This window comes from Ochlerotatus camptorhynchus, unplaced genomic scaffold (assembly GCF_037179485.1).
Source record: "Ochlerotatus camptorhynchus isolate MF236.1 unplaced genomic scaffold, CSIRO-AGI_Acam_v1.1 ptg000008l, whole genome shotgun sequence".
NCBI classification, from domain to species: domain Eukaryota; kingdom Metazoa; phylum Arthropoda; class Insecta; order Diptera; family Culicidae; genus Ochlerotatus; species Ochlerotatus camptorhynchus.
This window is the reverse complement of record NW_027040500.1, coordinates 876,184-891,372: the sequence shown is the minus strand read 5'-3', so window position 1 is coordinate 891,372 and position 15,189 is coordinate 876,184. Positions and strand designations below refer to the sequence as shown.

Genomic DNA, 15,189 nt, shown 5'->3' with positions numbered 1-15,189 from the left:
AAAGACCAGTTTGACCAGTTCTTTCGCTTTCCGTTTATCGTTGTCTTTGTCAAAACAGCTATGGTTTGGAGCCAGTAACATGTTTTGACAGAAAACGATCAGAGTTATTAAAGGAATACCGTGCCGGAAATCTTTTCAAGGTTAAGAAACGCCAACAGCCGTTTGCGGCTGAATGTAGGCTTTGTAGTAATTGGGACACACCTCTTCCTTTGATTGATGCTGAGGGGTAGATGGAATGGAAACCATTGCAATTGTGATAAATTTTCAGAGCTGGGAGGAAATGCTTTACTACTATCAACCAAGGTTTCAAATACTCATTTTAGCTAAAACAATGTTTTTTTTTAATGATGAAATAATTAGCTGCTATGATCATATTTTGAAAAGGTAAGATACAAGTAGAGGTTGCAAATGATGTGTTTGACATATTAAACCTGTTTATTTCACTTCATGAGAGTCACAATCAGCGATTTTTCACACACTCACTCATTCACTCACTCACTCACTCACTCAGTGATCAGCAAATCGCTGATTGTGACTCATAGAAAGCAAAATTTGCAGGTTTTATGTTTCAAACGCATACTGTGTAACCTCTTCTTGTAAGTTACAAGTAAAACATGTCATCTTACCATCTTATGGTTTTATTATTCCGAAAAACATTATTTTCGCTGAAATGAGTATTTGCAATCTCGGTATCAACATGAAGCTTTAGCGCGGTAATTTATTAGCTAGAGAAGGTTCTGAAGATGGTAGAGTACGACAGTGTGAAACTTGAATAGAAGTTGAAGTTGAGTGAAGGGCCATGAATGCGATTCAAACACGCAGAGAAATGATTTTTAATTTCAAATGGATATATTTTTGACTCAGGGCCTAATATACTATTGGTATTGATTCAAATATATTATTCGGTTGATTCAAAGAAAAATATTGTTGAATCAACAAACCGGTTGTAGAGTCAATAATCTGATTGTTGATTTTAAAAACCATTTTGTTGTTTCAAAAATATGTTTTGTTGAAATAGTGATACAATATGTTCGAATCAATAACAAAATACATTAGGCCCTGAAACAAAAATCCATTTTTCTGCGTGAATCAAACGCACGCTCCTTTACCTAGCTCATACATTAATGGATGAGGGGACTCGATGTATTTTCTCAAATCCACAGGCAAAATAGTACGCGTTTGACTTGCTTATATACTGTCTGTGGCTGTTTAATAGTTCTAGCGACGTTTATCACTACCCTTTGTTTAGTATTTGATTATTGGCATGTTTCCGTTAATTTATAAAGTATATAGGTTTACTACTTTAATTTATTTTACATCCCTGTGCTATCTAAGATATATCTCTCAATTGTTCCTGCATAAAATGTAAATTACTCCAGAGTGTTAAGTGATTACTGGTTTATGAACACCTAAAATATATATATATTGGCTTTTGAGATATTAAATGTTAATAATTACCTCACTGTGATGCCGATTAGAGATTGATGATTAAAGTCCTTAAATGAATGCAAAACCCTAAATTATTAAAAAAAAAATTAGAATTTATAAAAGACTTTGTTCAGTTTACCCCATTTAATGATGAAAAATATAATTTATCAATTTTATTGGTTTCTCACGTGCAAGGATCATTTGAAATTTTACCGACTTTTCAGTGGTTCAAAACCCATAAACTAAATTTTACCGACTTCAGTGATCTGAATTCAGTATGCGAGGCTTATTTATTATTAAGTGCAACATTTAAAAAAGTGACGAATTAATTTCCAGTTTGGTGCTCGAAGAGTTAATGGGAATTTCAATTTATGGTTTTTCGGTAGACAAGTTAAGATTGATCGATTTTACCTAATAAATATTTCCCAGCAAGCTTCTTAAGTAATCGAATTGGCAATCTAACGTTTGATTTCGTGACGAATAAGATAATTTGAAAAATTATGATTGGTTACAAATTTTGCACGGTTTGGGAGAGAAGTTTTAACATGTTTTTATTTTCCGAAGTTTTTCTTTATAAATTAAGTCACATCTACGAAGTAAGAAAAGTTGAAAAAAAATAAACATTACAATTAGACACCTACCGGGTATCTTTAAAGTTTTCTTCCCCCGGAGCATTAATTAAAAAATGCATTTTTCTAGTTCACCCATTCGTCAGGAACGCAAACGTTAGTTGCTAATAGATTAACCCATAGTTAAAATTTAATTGCACTACTGAAAGAGAACTGATCTCCGGACAATTTTGTTTAAAAACATTAATAATTTACGGGGCTCGCAAAACCAAACCCGTTTCTAATTTCATCAATCTAAAGTCACGAATTTCGGATCGAATAAACTTTTCACTCACGAATGTACCTCATGAAAAAAAAAAAACTCAAGGAATCGTGCAGCTGGATTCGCTGCGCCATGTACAATTCAACCAAACGTACGTAATGGAAACGTGAACCCCTCTATTGATAACCTTTTGATTTATTTCAGGTTAACATTACTAATGTTCACGAATTTTGGTGTATGTCATGATTCAGAATACGAGGGCGCGGACATGGGCGTAAACATAATTAAGATCAATGATTAATAATTAATATCTAAAAAGTTAATAAATGAAAATTTTGGTTATTCATATCTAATTTATTACTTAACGCTCTGGAGTAATTAACATTTTATGCAGGAACATTAATAAGATATGCCTTAGATAGCTTGACAGTGATGTAAACTAAATTAAAATGAGTAACCTAAAAAGTATATAAATTAACGGAAACAAGCCAATAATTAAATACTAAAAATAGGATAGTGATAAACGTCACTAGAACTTTTCCACAGCCACAGAAAGTATATGAGCAAGTCAAACGCGCACTCTTTTGCCTCTGGATTTGAGGAAATACCTTAAGTCCCCTCATCCATTAATGTATGACCTAGGTAAAGGAGTGACCTTTCGCTCAGCTTCAACTTCTATTCATTTTTCACACTGCCGTACTCTAGCGGAACTATCAACCTATCCTCTTCCGAACTTTCTCTATCTAATAAATTATCGCGCTAAAGCTTCATGTTGATACTAGCATTTTCTCCAACTCTGAAAATCGTAAACTTCACACGTGAATTAACATAAAACACTTTGAAACTAAAAATAGATTTTCTAAAAATGAAAGCTCGAACGTAGAAGACGGCTAAATAGGTACCGTAAGTGGGGGTGAAAATGGGCCAAAAATCAAAATTTTTTTTCCTGCCTTACAACATTCACATTTTAGCAAGATACACTGGAGTCGCTTTTTACGCGGGGGATATGTGCCGCGTAAAAAAAAAAAACGCGTAAAAAAAAACTACCGAGATTTTGATTTTTCACATGCTTAAATATTTTTTATAAATCGGATTTTGATGCCATTCGTTATTATAGCATGCTATGGTCCATATAGACATATTTTAAAAATTTCTGTATTTACACCAAAAATTGTGATTTTTTTCATACTATATATACATACTATTCGATTACCTATAGTTTGAAACGGATAATGTGATTTTAATCAAGTCGATAGGTCGTATCGTTGTCGAGAAATCGTTAAAAACGTACCGTGACATTGCGCCGGAAGATAAATTTGGTTAAGATATCTTAAATATAATGTATCGTAGCTTTTAGGAGTACTATACATTAGTTATGACCAAAATGTGCTTCGTATGTATGGGTACATATCGCGTGTAATCTTCATCTATCCACATAAAAATATGTTCAAACTTGTGTTTGCCTGTGGACATTTTACTACTATTTATGACACTTAATTTTATAATACTATTTAAATAAAACAACTGGTGAATGTTATGTACGCTTTACTCCAGGAGTTCAAGGAACATATCCTAGTAATCATTTTCTGTATATTCAAGATATTTGCAACAATAAACATTTTAAAATATTGGCCCACTGTCACCCCACAGTCTTACGGTATCGTACGCAGCCCTAGGGGAAAGACAGGTCCAAGAATGAGCATCAATACCGATGGTGGAAATATTAAATATTTTAATAAGTGTGATATTTGCTTATTTTATACTTACTCTTACAGTTTTTTTTTGACTATTTTTTGTTTGTTTTAAGTGTGCATTTGAAATTCGTCTAATCAAAAATAGATTTCACACGAGAGGTAAGTCTTAATAATCTTGCTGGCCATCGCCACTGAAATCCGCTCCTTGTTCTCATAAACTCGGCATTCTTTAGTAGCTGATCTCAATGTCCATATCAGCCGTATTTCCATTCCAAGGAAATAATAATTAATTCCACGTCTGCGAACCAATATGCTGTCCTCCGATGGAACGGGAATCGACTGACTACGCTGCCCCTGAAACAGAGTCCCAGAGTGATGGTTCCGTGGGTGTATTACGCTCGATTTGCAATGAGCCTGCAACTTGGAGAGATTTGCTACTGGGGGAACGTCCAGTGCCGTTTTTATCATCAAAAGCTCAAGCCGAAAACCATCAGAGCTATCGAAAACGAAAATCTAGTCAAAAATAATGATAAACAGATAGCTGCAGTAACCATAAACAACAACGGTGAAACGTTATTGAGTGTAGGCGTTTAAGTTACATTGTTATTTTTTTTTGATTTTTAGCTTTCCGCTGACGGTGATAATTAATAATTTACTAAAAACTATAGTAACTACCAATTTGAGCAATTTTTACACCAAATATTACTTCAGATCAAGTTGTACTTCCCCTAGACACAACCTCATCACCACGACACTTCCACAACCTACTAAACGCTGGTATTTTTAGTCTGATGGGCAAAAGCTACGTATAGTACCCACGGAAAAAGAGCTATTCGCTGGTTTCAGAGGACTGCACGGCTCGTCCACTTGAGCACCAAAAACAGCACCTACACTCTCGGTGTAGGTTAACTGCTTTATAATAATGAAGAATTTCGATTCCAGTAAAGTGGTAAAAGAGATGTTAAGCCACGAGAAGTGCCACTACCATACCACCTGGAAAGTTTGCAGCGTCGTAAAACTAACCTAACGACAGGGTTGCTTCCACTCACTTGCTATAAAAAGATGTTTTTCGGAATTATAAAATCATTAGATGTTATTACGATATTTTGTACTCATAAGTTAAAAGAAGAGGTTGTTAAGTATGTGTTTGAACCATGAAACCTGTTAATTTTGCTTTCAGAGTGTTACATCTTGCGATTTTATGATTCGTGAGCGTTCACTCAGAGTGAGCACTCGCGAGTCGTAAAATCGCGGATTGTGACTATCTGAAAGCAAATTTTACAGGTTTTATGTGTCAAACACTTGCCTTTCAACCTCTTCTTGTATCTTACAAGTACAAAATATCATTTTGACATCAAATGGTTTCAAAATTCCGAAAATCATTTTTTTATAGCAAGTGAGTGGAAACAAGCCTGCCTAACGACACTACAAATCTACGGATCTAAAACCAACTGAACCTTGAACCGATCGTAGTAACGTCGTATCACGTGTTCAGCGATTGGTATACACATTCCGGAGAACCGTAACTTGGCTAGACAAACGGCGCGATTGGCTAATAGGTAGGTCCCATTACGATGTCAATGTCAGTTGATCACTGACATTGAGGCAAGTGACATTGAAATTGGAACTATGTGATCTGATACTGAATCAGGTGGCTAGTGAAAATCAGCACGTCGTAGTTATTGATATTGATATTTTGCGCAGTGCTGCGTTATGAGTATAATGTTTTATTAGTATTTAAATGATTGAACAATATTTAGTCATTAACTATGATTCTATAGTTATGGCTATATTTTGGCAAACTCTGCATTATAATCATAGTCTTTTAATCATCTATTTTGAACTCTTTTCTAATGTGTTTCTATGCTTGCGGTGCACTCAATTACTACAAACAATATGAATATTCTAAAGCCTCCAAAGTGATGTATGAATTCTCAAAAAAGGCATTTTGAAAAATTAGGGGATGGGCTTCTTTCTTTTTGGGTGCCTCAGTAAAATTATTAACAAGGCGGGGGCGGTGGATTCAATGCCCGGTTTGGTCGAGGAAATCTATCGGGTTGAACATGTTCTAGACTTCCCTGTGCTTAGAGTATCATTGTGTTTGTGGAAACTTACCCGTAAAAAAACCTTTCTGAATTTCGAGTGTATCGTGTAGGCTTCGTGTATTCAAGGTCCGGAAGGCACCGAACCAGCGTGATCAACAAAACACGGCGGCCAAACCCCGTGGTTGACGAAACCGATGTGTGTGGTTATGGACGACGAAACCTACATCAAGGCAGACGCAAAGCAGATACCGGGGCTGGAGTTCTACGTTGCCAAATCACGGTTTGATGTTCCGAAAGACATAAGGAAGAAGAAAGTGGACAAATTCGCCAAAAAATACTTGCTCTGGCAAGCCATATGCCAATGCGGTAAACTGAGTAAACCGTACATCACAATAGGTACCATCAACGGCGAAATTTACCGCACCGAGTGCCTCCAGAAGCGTCTTTTGCCCTTTCTGCGGTCCCACGGAGGGGCGGGTCATTATTTTGGCCGGACCTGGCATCATGCCATTACGCGGGACCGACGTTGGATTGGTACAGAGACAATAACGTTGTTTTTGTACCAAAAACCGCCAACCCCTCAAATTCACTAGAGATTCGTCCGGTGGAAAGATTTTGGGCCATAATGAAGGCTAAAGTTCGAAAATCTTCCAAGGTGTTTAAGAACGAGCTGAAATTGAAGAAAGAATGGATGAAAGTGACCAAAAAGGTCGGCTCCACCATCAGTGCTGATAAAAATCCTTTCTTCTTCACTCAATTTAGCTGAAAATGAAGAAAACCTTAACATATAGACCAACTACCTGCATGAATTTGAATTTTGATTTAAACAAATTCCCTTGATCTAGGCAACCTCTGACTATCAAAAATAACATTTGTTTTTCTTCATTCGTGGCTGGATTCTCATTATCGACGCTGTTGTTGTAAATATTGATATTCGTCTTCATCTTGGTCGGGATGATATTGATGATCAAATGCAAAATGATTATTTTCATTTTAAACAAATATAGCGCTGAAGAACGTGGTTTTTAGACATAAGTCGACGGCCAATTTATGCTTCAAGTAGAACTTATGATAATATCGATAATTTAGGCAGTGTGGTCGACAATATTCAAAATAATCATTTTGCCCAAAATGTCGTTGATTATTTTGCTTTTGAGGATCACTTCTGATTTTTAAAAATTTTGGTTTGATAATCGAGCACTGGTGAATATCAACAAACGCGTATTCGTTGATGTATAATAAACTCATTTGTTCATTTCGCTCGTTTCGTAACTACGAAGATGTTCAAAACAAACGCAATTCATCGACACTGGGTTGAAGCGATACTCCTTGCATGTGATGGTAAATGATAAAAACAGACACTGTCCACCATTGCACAAAATGTAATGAGGGGTCTTAAGGTGAAAGTTAATGCTTTTCCGTTGATACTGACTCCGCACCCGTTTGAACCACACCCAAATTCAAAATGCATCAATACCAACAAGCATTGCAAATTCGCAAAATGGGAAGTATTGAAATTTTGACAATTAAAAAAATATTGTAAAGTTACAATAATTCTACTACTGAAATGACAATTTCAATTCCAAGATTCCAAGGACAGGAAAGTCCTACTGAAGTTGGAAAGGTGCGGGCTTTCAACGATGCAAAGGAAATTGAATAAAGTAATTATGCCGAAACATAATCCATATGTATTAGTTCATTCCCTGAAAGTTTCAAGAAAATTAGACTTAAAACTTTTGTCTGGTGCATTTTTTTTCGAGTACAGGCCTTAGATAGAAAGTGAAAACGGAAGCTACCCTGCACGGTAACCAGCGTAAACACATTAATGTGTAAAAATTCACACATTTCGTGAAAAAAGGGGTCTACTCATAAAATGTGTAAACTGCGTTTACACATTTATGTGTAAACCCATCAAACGTCAATAGAAGTGAATTTTTACACATTTTTCAAAATGCAAAATGTGTAAAAAGTAATCATTTATCTAATTTTAATATGATGGGGACCAATGGAGTTTTCTTATTTGTGCCAATGATTAAATAAAGATTGCTCAGATTCAATACTATTTCATTAAAAAAATCACAGCCAGACAGCGAACTATGAAAAATTTAAAAATGATTTTCATAGCTAAGCCCTGATTAGCTATGAAAATAATATAAACCACTTACCCTTTAGCTTGTCCATCGTTGCTCTTTAAAGTTTGGACAGTAGTTCCTCATCCTTTGCCTAAAATTGCTGAAATTTTTTCGCTTAAGCAAATGGTGTGCATCAACGAAGCAATGCAGCAAGTTTTGAAGTTTTTTTTACCCATGAATGAGTATAAAAATATACATTTTATGACTGGTACTACATTCTTAAAATGTGTATTTTTTCACACATTTTAAGATCTCCTAATTTACACATTTTCTTACAGCTGCATATAAACATAAAAAATGTGTATTTTTTTACTCATTAATGTGTTTACGCTGGTTACCGTGTTGAACAATTGTTGTACACCGATGAAAGCACTATGTTGTCCGTAATTTGTTCGTCGGAAAGGTAACCTCAGCATCGCATTGTTTGCAGTGCCCTGGGACAAACGTTCAAGTCAACCGACTCAAGAATAGCAGGACAGTCGATTATTCCCTGCAACTGTCCGCTACTGTCATAACCCTGGCGATGTTCCTGTGCTACTGAAGAGTTGAATTAAATGACATCGACTTCTGTAACTCGTTAACCGGAACGGATCTCGCCAAGGAAGCCGACGGACAAAACGCATGAAGCGGCGTTGAGCAGATTCAATCCTCTGTGAACCGTTCTGATAGTGCGGATGCCAGAGCAGTATTCGAGCGTTGAACGGACCAAAGAGCAGCACAATGGCTTTAAACAGTACATACTGGTAAAATTCTTGTTGGCGAATTTCAAAGTCCTGGATGCCTTCTCAACGACATAAGAAACGTTATGCTTGAACGTTAGTTGAATATCCACAACAACTCCAAGGTCCTTCACATGGTCCATGCGCTGAATAGCTGTACCTTGATGCTTGGAGTCGAAAACGAGTGGTCGATGAATCCAAGCGAAGGAGATAACAGAGAATTTTTCAGAATTAACGATCATTCGATTTAATGTGCACCAAGCCATGCAAGTGTCGAGTTCTTACTGAAGGCGCAAAGCATCAGCGATGGATTGGATCCGTAGATAAGACTCAGTTCAAAAAAGTTTAACTTTTTATGATTTTGATTGTCAAACTGATTGTCATAATTTGAAATCGTTTGTGGAAATAAGTTGTTGCTTTACCAAAAATAACATATTTTTTAACGCAACTAGAAAACAGCTTTCTTAAAACAAAGAAATTATCCGAAAAGTTCTGAAATACCCTGGAAAACTCAGAAAATTTATTCTAGCAAAAGGAGTAGACACCCCCTGTTTTGTCGGAAAGTCTCCTTAATAAAGATAAAAAAAAACCCTGCATAAGAAATAAATTCACAAGAGAAGATGACGAAGGCATAAGATAAATAACAGAGATGCATGATTAACATTGACGGCAAGATTGGAGATGGTTCGACAGTTCTGAAATTTCCTGATCTGTTACATGTTCTCAACATCAGTTAAGTAGGTTAACTTTGACATAAACTTATGTTAACTGTCATAATACCAAACCTGCAAAATGCGTGTCGATGCATACCTGTCCCGTTTCCGTGAAGCGAACTTGATCGTAGCATCGCCCTGCATTTGGCTGATTTCAGTTTCAATATAAAAGTGCAAAGTATATTAATCCTTCTGAACTGTTAATGATACTTCATAATATGTTGCTATTAATAATAGAAAACTGCATTCTCTGAAAAAAAAACTGGAAGATTTCGAACTATAGCTGTTTGTATCTAAACAAAACTGGAAGAATCCAGTTTGAACTGGAATGTTGGCATCACTGCTTTGTGCTTCATAATACACGATAAAAAGAGAATTGTGACATTTTTTTTCTAAAAATTACACCCAATTGCTTACAATTATGTAGGATTCATCATCGGAGAATGTTAGTGGAGACCACATGAACGGAAGTGAGTGGATTAGTAAGTGAAATGAATCATGTCGTATAAAAAAAAAAGTTGCCGCCGGCTGGGACTCGACCACGAACGTTCCGATTATCAGACCTGTGCTTACGCCACTGCTCTCTCCATGCTTCGGAACATGGATAGGCTAAAAGCAAATAAGAAGCGCTCATTTTTTTTGTCATCAATTTGTTTATTATCCAGGTTGGAACCAGTTCCCACCCGTGCGGACCCGAGCTCATTGTCAGTGCAAACCTTAACCCGAGTCAGATTACAAAAACAAACGTTTACACTGACGTTTGACAGACAACAAGGCAACCCAATCTTGATACCCGAGCCAGGTTGGAACTGAATCAAAAACAAATTCGCTATTAGATTTCGCATGTTTTTATTTTCTGTTGAACGGAAATTGGAGACAATCGAAGCAAGTGTGTATAATGTTATAAATAAAAAGCTTGGTGTTATAGTCGAAAGCGTGGACAGAACACGAATAAAAAAGGTAAAAATCCATTACATTGTCTGCGAGGACAACTTATACCATTCGCTGCAGGATGGGCTGTGAAGGATGATAGGATATGTAACTAACATTCAATGTAATAAATTTTCAATTAGCATGTACCATAAACGATTCGCGCCATTAAAATGTACTCTGCAATTTCCACGGATTTCGTGACATAATTTCTCGATGAACATTTCAAATGGTCCAATCTTTCTTTTTTGATAATCACGGCTATAAACGGATTTCACGCTATATTCGCAACATAATTTGGTAGAGAAGATTCTCATCTAGCATCCAGAACATCAACATCATTTTATCCTTTATTTACAAGAGTTTCAGTAATCGGCTGGTTCGCCTAACAACAAATATAACTGGGTATGTTTATGCACCTGAGTTATGAACGAAAGAGAAATTCTATGAAGAGAATCGATCAAAACAGATAGAGCCTTTTGAATTGTTCGTCTAGATTTAATGTTTCCGCGATTCCGCGATCACGATAGAAAGTTCAAATCCGTGAAAATCGCGAAATCCACGAAGTTCGGGTAAACCGTACCTGCTGTCACCTCCCTACACTTGTTGAATACATTTTTACAAACCTTTATCAACAGTTACAGAAGAAGTACAGCCTTATGAAGAATATAAACAAATGTTTGAAAACATAGTTTTTCACTAAAATTCTTTAAATGTATTCCTTTCAAAATTAGATCATGAAAAGAACGAGAAGATTGTTTTGATTCATTGTTGAAGTTTAGTACAGGAGCTACAAGGTGTTTCAGAATGATAAAAACATGTTGTTAAATTTATTCTACATTCAAAATTTGCACTAATCTTGAGGATTTCATATAGAACTGGCTGTGATCTGTCTTACCCCGCCGGGCGTTTTTACCCCGTATTTCCCCTATGAACGTTTTCGGTTGTTACTTATTCTCTATTCGAGCAACTCATTAGGCAGACAATTTTTGAAAGAATTTAGGCAAAAGCGTAGACAGTCATCCAATAATCAACTCAATATAACTCTACCTGCGTTATGGACAACCCCTTATTGCGTGGTAACAGCACACCATCCATTACCGTTTCGGGAGGCGACAACAAACCACATAGATACATACCGGAATATTCTTTTGCATAACAAAACCACCACATAGAGGAAAATCCATGCATGCTCAAGTCACGTGACTCCCGTGAAGAATCCAAACATCCACGCGCACACACATTCGCGCTTCGTATTGCCTTCTTCGTTGTTTATGTTTTCTGTTTACATTTTTTTTGTGCACACGCTACTTTTGTGTTGATTCCCTTTTCTTTCTCTTTAACTTACCTTTTTCTACATTTTCGTTAAATGCACTGCTAATGACTTTTCAGCGAACGTTTTTGCCTTCTTCGCTATGGGTAAATCTTCTCTTGCCAGCAAGTTTTTTTTTTCTTTCTGCTTCGGTACTTTCACGTGCTTTCTATTCCTTCCACTTCGGTAGCACACGTTTATCAACAACCTATAAGTGAGATGGTTTGGAATTTGCGCACAACACAAGTCTTCTTTTCAGGGCAATCCTAACGCCAAATAGCAAACTGGTGACCGACAAAGCTCTTCTGAACACGCACAAAATTATTTTTAATCACACCACTTCACCTTCACTTCAACACAAGATTACACTACTTCGGAGGGCCGATCACAACGGTATAATCTCTACGAGCCGATCTGCTACAAGAACTCGCCGCGCTACTCACAGTAAGAACGTGTCTGAATTTCCATAAAGCCGACCGTTTTGAACAAAACCGATATCCTACCCTAACACCGTAACCGGGGTCTCCGGGACCAAATCGTGCAACGTGATCTAGTTAAAAGCCGTAAAATTCAATCGATCACCGTTGGCGCTGGGCTGAGCGTTCAAAACGTGCGTTCACACCATCAATCAGCCGAAGTGGTAATAAAAATAGTGCGAATGGCGCACGAGTCGCGACCACGCCAAACGTGCAGCAACATATAGAAAATACATCAAGAGAGACAGAAAGTAGAAAGAGAGAATTAGGCGAGCGCAGAAAAACGCCGAATGAGTGCATGGATGCACATGTACAAACGAAAAAGTGCGTTAGCTTGTGCATCCACGCAGCAACAAGTTAGGACGGGTTTCAATGCAACGACAACGAGCGATAGAAAACAAATCCCGACACAACACAAAAACCGCGGCCAGAACGGTGAACACACGCGCAAATGGAAAACCAGTTAGCCCAAGGAAGACAGAGCACATGTGCACGCAGCAACCCGACACTGAAACATGAAGACTGACTTGCTGGCTTGGTAGGTAATGATGATCTCAGCTCACAAGCGGAGCGGGACTCTCGTTTGCCGATTGCGCGAAGTAAGATGTATGAAGCAGAGATGAAATTGAAGCGTGCAGGGCCAAAGTGGTACATGAGCCATTTTTATCATTTTTAGATTTGTTTGTATTTATAGTGTCGGAATGCAACGGACTGTTTTTAATGATTCTATTTCCAGTTCCGAGGGAAATAACCTTGAAGGGCTCCAGGGAAGTGTATTAGGGCCCTTTTTATTTATTATGTATATTAATGACTTGCGTCGTGTTTTGCGATTTTGCGACATTAATCTTTTTGCAGATGATACTGTGTAATTCATTTTTTTTTCTTTTTCCTTGGGTTTGTTTTTTCCGTCGATCTTGTTTTCCGTGCTGAGCACCAATACTACCGACGTGCCAGGAAGGCAGCTCCCACACCTGGACCCTACCTATCGACCCATCAACTCATGAACCGGGGACCAACGGCTTTGCTTCCCATCCGAAGGAAGGCGTGATCAGAAATGTTATGCCTCAGAACATCCCGGCGGCGCCAACTGGGATTGAACCCAGGCCTGCTGGGGTGAGAGGTAATCACGCTTACCACTACACCACCGGCGCCGTTCTGTGTAATTCATTACAGCTAAAGATTTAGAATTTGCCGGCTCAAACTTGAATGTCAATCTCTAATGGCGGTTAGCTCCAACTCGGATTAACTTTTAATACCGTCCCTGTTTTGATGATCTGCGAATTGTTTGCATAGCATCGTGTTGAATAATTCTGATGTCGACATCAAAGCAGCCGGACATTCTTGATCGGGATTAAATCCGAGGATAATACCGATTGGAGCTTACAGCCATAAGTAGATGATTGAAGTGTAATCAACTGAATGCAAGTAAAACTAAATTCATGGTAATTTCACGGAATCGAGTAAATGATAACGTCTCTGTTGTAATTGATGATAAGACTATTGATCGCGTTCGGAAGATTAAATACATTGGCGTGATTATTGATGACAAACTTATGTTCAACTCTCACATTGACATGTTTCACCAAGAAAATTGGCAAGAAGTATGGAATTCTATGTCGATTGAAAAACGATTTAACTGTTGTAAAATACAGCTTCACAAATCAATCATCTCTCCCCATCTAGATTTTTGCTCTTCCATTTTATTTCTGACCGATGAAAAACAAACATTGAAATTACAGCGCTTGAAGAATGAAATAATGTGTTTGATTTTGCGATGTAATAGATTCACTTTTTCAACTTTGATGCTGGATGCTTTACAATGGCTGTCAGTGAAGCAAAGAATATATAGTACACGGCGAATTAGAACGACCCAAATTTGAGTTTTGTTCACTCATAATCGCCAAAAGTGCAGGAACTCAGCGATGAGTAAAATTTGTCTCATGGTTTTCTGTGGAAAACCTAAAAAATCTGCCGGAAAATGAGGAAGTTGACGAAAATTTTATTCAGTCTCGGAATAGTACCAATAGAATGAGTGAATTCAATCTTTACTTTTCTCAAATTCGGGAATTTTTCCCTGGAAAATCCTGGAAAAACCTGGGAAAACATAAGGCAAATTTACTGATCGCTGAGTTCCTGCACTTTTGCCGATTATGAGTGAACTAAACTCAAATTTGGGTCGTTCTCATTCGCCGTGTATATTTGACTGTGGTGTTCATTTTTAAGGTAATTAATTGAGTGATCGAAGTGAAAGAGGAAGTGATTTTCATAGACATAATACTAGAAACGCGGATGAAATAAGAACACCACATTTCTATTATTATTATTATTAAAAAAATGTTCCTTAGGGGTTCTTTTTATAACTTCTTCACTTCTTCTTATTCGTTTCCTTCTTCTTCTTCCTACTTTTCTGGGCATTTTACGCTTCTGTAGCAAGTGTTTTGGCGGCTCTCAACTAAGTAGACTAGATGCACTTCTACAGTATTTAATTGAAAGCTTTCTATGCCAACAAATGCATGAACTGTATTATTACAAGTACAATGATACTCTATGCCCAGGCATGTTGAGAAAATGTTCAACTTGAAAGATTTTCTTAACTGGACCGGGAATGAAACATGCTGTCTCTGGATTTGGTAATATCGTGCCTTTACTGACAAGGCTATCGGAGGCTTTTAATATTTTATAGATTTCGTTGTTGTTTTTTTTTTTTTGTTCTAAAATCAATTTATATGTTCTGCCTCCCGCTTTTCACAAGTCGGACAATAGATCCCTTCAGACTGATCGCGTTTGTCATAGTGGTCTTCGATTTTTGTTCATGATTCCGTAAAAAAAATCTGGGACTTTGATGAATTATGTAATCTCAGGATTAAAACTGTTATCTGAAGTCTGGGACTTGGAAAATTGGTAACGAC

The 15,189-nt window shown here is 37.2% G+C and overlaps 1 protein-coding gene across 3 annotated transcripts in view; it reads right to left on the bottom strand.

The window, feature by feature from the left end:
- Ae2 (Anion exchanger 2) overlaps nucleotides 1-12,447 on the bottom strand; it is a 204,962-nt gene extending 192,515 nt beyond the window's left edge. For 2 of the 3 annotated variants that reach the window (XM_065218281.1, XM_065218291.1), the window contains exon 1: nucleotides 11,841-12,443. The gene's annotated coding sequence lies outside the window, so the exon portion shown is untranslated. Of the gene's footprint in view, nucleotides 1-11,840 lie in introns of all 3 variants that reach the window. The other variant, XM_065218251.1, reaches the window with a different exon arrangement.
- Nucleotides 12,448-15,189: the final 2,742 nt, after the last annotated feature.